Raw genomic sequence first — 4,635 nt, 5'->3', positions numbered from 1 at the left:
TCTAACACGGAGTACTTTTTAGAGGACTAACTAAGCAAGTTCTATCTAGGTACCAACATTAGACTATTCAACTTTCCTCACACTCTCTTAACACTTCATTACCCTACCAGATTATCGGACACCTAGTTTGAGTGTTAGATTGAGGGTTATGCAATGGTGTATCTCTATGTCATGCTAAGAGCTAACACATTGAACATTCACGATGCCTAATCATGCAAGCATTCTCTTTAAAACGGGATATCCTTATATTTATCCTTCATGCTTCAGATTTCACATTCATACTTTGTACAAAATACTAACATGCCGGTTCAACTAGAAAATAACCAGTCTCTTGGGGCAAAAGAACACATCCAAGAAAACCCGAAGGGAGGATTGTGAGTTGGACTACTCAGACTTCACCCTAGCACTCACTTTCCATTTACCCCACCCCCAACAAGAAAGCATGCAATTGTCCCCAATGCATAAGAAATATAAGAACAAGGTGGTAGGTGAAGCAAACCTAAGGCGCATAGCGTCGACAATCAACGAGCTGGCGGGTCCGGTTGCTCGGAACCCACTCCATCAGTAGTAGAGACACCATCAGTAGTGTCCGCAACAATGTATGCACCCTCAGTGGTGCTCCACTTAACATCCTCAAGCCTGGAGCTAGACGCCCCAGTTGCCAACTCACGAGACCTCATCTGCCAGGCCTCCTCATCTACCAAAGAGGATCTCCTCGCGGCCTCCAACTCAGTGTGCTCCTTCTTTATAGCCCGAACCTCATCACTCTGTCTGGGGCGGTGCCTCTTGGCACTCTCACGTGGCGGAGGCGGTGGCGCAACGGTGGTCTAAAATAGTGCACTAAGCACTGTATCCTCAGCAAGCTAGGTGTGACCTCAGGCTAAGGTACCCGCACATTCAGAATGACATCCACATCATTATTTAGACTCGCCACAGCAGCCTGGAGAGTAGTCAAATCAATAGTAGGGGCTGTCCGGGTGAGAGCTTTCAACTCGAACGTATCAAGGTGCTGGTGGACTGCTAGAATATTCCTCTCTGTCTGCTGGCAATCTTCTTCTCGATCCAATCCTCCGCCTTAGCAATGGACCTCTGCATCCAAGGCTGGATATGATGCAACAATGTGGCCATCTGGGCCTCTAACTTTTGGACCCTAGAAATCAGGACCAGTGCTGTTGATGGTGTAGATCAGAGGAACTCGGGGCTCTGCTAGTGCCTGGGATAGACTCAACTGGGGTGGTGTCAATAGGCTCTAATGTAGCTTGATCAGCCTCTTGGGCTTGCTCAACCGTGTCCGGCAAGTTCTCACCTAGCGGTTGCACCTCTACTTTGGGCCCTCTGTTGGGTGACGCCTCATTGGCCTCATCCCGGATGAGACCAATGTCCACTATCCCAACAGGAGTCTTGAGAACATTAATGTGCCAAATGGGCACTCCAGCAGACCCTAACTCAAAAATCATACAGGGAAAGGGGTAAGTGGTTGAGGCCTTAATGGCCCTCTCATGGATGACTGCCAGCAACAACCTTGGAAAATCAACCTCGAACCCCGCAATTGTAGCAGCAACCAACACTACTTTATTTCATGTAAGAATGTTGTCAGCGACTGTGGGGGATAGGCAGTGGCGGACCAATAGCCAGATGAACTTGGCAGCAAATGTGAGGTTGGCCTTCTTGATAAAGCCTCTGGGCTCCAACACCCAGTCTGCACCCTCACGATCCACAAAAATGTGATGGGATATCCACCTCTTGGTGGTCTCTCTCATAACCTTGTCTAGCTAGAAATGGCCCTCCTTAATCAGTTTCTAATGGTAGTCAAACTCGGGGGTGAGAGGGTCCCTTGTGACATCTGTATCAGCACCGTATAAGAAACAGTGAATGGTGGGCAAAAAGATATCCATCCTGCGGCCACGGACTCGAACAATGGGTAAGTGGTGCCTGTTTTGGCGAGATTAGATCGCCTATCCAAAGAAGCCCAAAAAGTCTCTACGTAAGAAGCGTAGAAATCTCGCACCAACTCCTCACTGTAGCGTCCCACGCTCCTAGCCATCCACTTGAGCTGATGGCGGGTGAAGAGATCATGTATAGCAGGGACCGTGTGGAGACTCCCTGTAAGAACCCGGAGCTTGACTGTCAGAGTATGAATCATGACCCCTTATTATTGAGCAGCTTAGCATCCCTGTAAACCTGGTATTGGCCTTCTACGCACCACTGGTTGGGCTGATCAGTAACCGGTGCAGGGACATTGAACTGGGGTGCTCGAGTAGAATCCACACTATCGGCCTCATCAGACGAGGCAGAGTGGGCAGGTGCAGCAGGAACAGTGGCACCATGCGATCCTGAAGAGTGGGCCGACTCAGGCTCGGAAGCCTCCTCGGAGCCAGACGCTCTCTCAGAACCCGCGACAGACCCAGACGGTATGCCGGTTAGTGTGCGCTCCTCATCAAACTGGGAGGTAGTGACTACGCTAGACGCCACCTTCTTGGGCGTGCCCCGAGTGGTCCTAGCAGCAGGTGTCGGTGTCCGGGTGCCTGGGTGGCATGTATTGGGATCAATCTCATCGTTCGATGAACCAATCACCAACCAGCGTGAAGGGGCGAGTACTTAGATCATCCTCGAGAGTAGACAATATCGGGCTTAGGGGCCATTTGTACCTGCAAAGGAGGGTTATTAGTTCCAGTATAATCATTCACCACACTATAAAGAAGCAAACAACAAAGTTGGAACACAAAACACAGTGAAGTGCAAAACTGAACGACGGGCACTATCAACAGTCCATCGATGGAAAGACGGTCTTTCGATAGGGTCTGTCGGTGGACACTTAGTACATTTCAGATGTTATAAGTCCACAGAAGTTGCATTTAGAAATGACAGACGTGAAGGACGGCCCGTCGATAAACTAACGGACCGTAGTCCACTTCCGTTGTTGGACACAACAAAATTTTAGAAAGCTTTAGAGACAAAGTTTCTGTTAGAAACGATGGACGTGCAGGACGGCCCATCGATTAATCGACGGTCCGTAATCCACTTCCGCCGTTCCAGAGTTAAACTAGGTCGAGGTGTGGCTATCGACGGACCCCATCGACAGTCCGTAGATGGGGTCTTGTACTATCGGTTAGAGACAGATTTGTTTCCACACCCTTCGCACCCCACACATACACAAATTCAAGCACATAAATTAATAACATGTTCTATAGAAATCAACACACCATATCATCATTCCGAGGGCTTCGATTATTCCAGTTGCAATCGTAGATTCTAAGAGACTAAAAAGTCCTAAGTCGGAAAACTACAAAACTAACCCATTCTGCCATCATTATTAGGGACAAGAAACTCTCAAATTACAGCTAAATCAGGCAAGGTTGTCCCTAAGTCAAGACCCACATGCTAGAACTTTGGTTTCCAAACAAATGTCATTAGATTAGGGAGCAGATGAGAAGGACATACCTGTATTCTGTAGTGGAGTGATTGTGAGGGTGAACTTTGCAATGATCAACACTAAGGACGCCTTCGAACACCGACCGGAAAAATGAAAGAAAAGGATGGGAATTTGGGGAATGAGGGTTTTGGGAATGTGGAGATGATGAGTAAATATGAAATCAGAGAGGATTAAGGGTGAATTAGTGTGTGAGTGAGTGGGTGAGTAAGGGAATATGGAGAGGGAAAAGGTTTGGGGGGGGGGAATTTGAAAAGGCGGGTAAGTAACTTAAAAGTTTATATTCATTATATAGCCGTCCGGGTCGGGTTGGGTCCCTGGATCTGGGGAACTTATGATTCCGTGTCGACGGACCATAAGTCAATCGATGGTCCGTCGACAGCTCCGTCGATTGTGCCCTAACTTAGACAATATTGAAAAACAAACCTGGGATCCACGGACCCCATCGACGGTTCATTGATAGGATGACAACCCGTCGATAGGTCCGTCGATCAGTGTACCAGACTAATTTCTGCAGATTTCTGGTGATCTGGTCCTTGCATATTTAGAACCCAATAAGCCATTCTTTTTGTGTTTTCTGGACTCTTTTTAGACACGGAACCTAAACTACTCTCTAGCAAACAAAATTAAAAGACATAAAAGAAAATTTACACAGGACAATAAGTAAAAATCGAAATAATGCGACTATTCCTACTAAGACAAGAAAAACCTAGTGTTGGCTAGAGGATACATATTGGGTTGCCTCCCAATCAGCGCTTGATTAAACGCAATCTTGATTTCTCAGACTTCATCAAGATGGTATGCCTTAACCACTTTATTCGTACTCTCCGCATGCCCAAGGTATATTTTGATTCTTTGCCCATTTACCTTGAACCTTGAACCCTCCTTGTTCTCCAACTCAACCGCACCATGAGGGAACACTTGAGTGATCAAGAATGGACCAATCCATTTGGACTTGAGTTTGCCCGGAAACAAGCGCAACCTAAAGTTGAACAAAAGCACCAAATTCCCAACCGCAAATTTGCGATTTTTAATCTTTTGGTCATGGTACTTCTTCATATTTTCTTTGTATAGGGATTAACTTTCATATGCGTTCAAGCGAAACTCATCAAGCTCATTCAACCCATTTAATCTCTGTTCCGCAGCTTCATTCCAATTCATCTTCAGTTTCTTCATCGCCCACATGGCCTTGTGCTCTAACTCAA

At 46.9% G+C, this 4,635-nt stretch overlaps 1 pseudogene; it reads right to left on the bottom strand.

The window, feature by feature from the left end:
* Window positions 1-521: 521 nt before the first annotated feature.
* On the bottom strand, window positions 522-1,128 carry LOC114074733 (annotated as a pseudogene).
* Window positions 1,129-4,635: the final 3,507 nt, after the last annotated feature.

Source organism: Solanum pennellii, chromosome 11, assembly GCF_001406875.1.
Source record: "Solanum pennellii chromosome 11, SPENNV200".
Classification (NCBI taxonomy): Eukaryota; Viridiplantae; Streptophyta; class Magnoliopsida; order Solanales; family Solanaceae; genus Solanum; species Solanum pennellii.
This window is presented reverse-complemented; position numbering and strand designations above follow the sequence as displayed.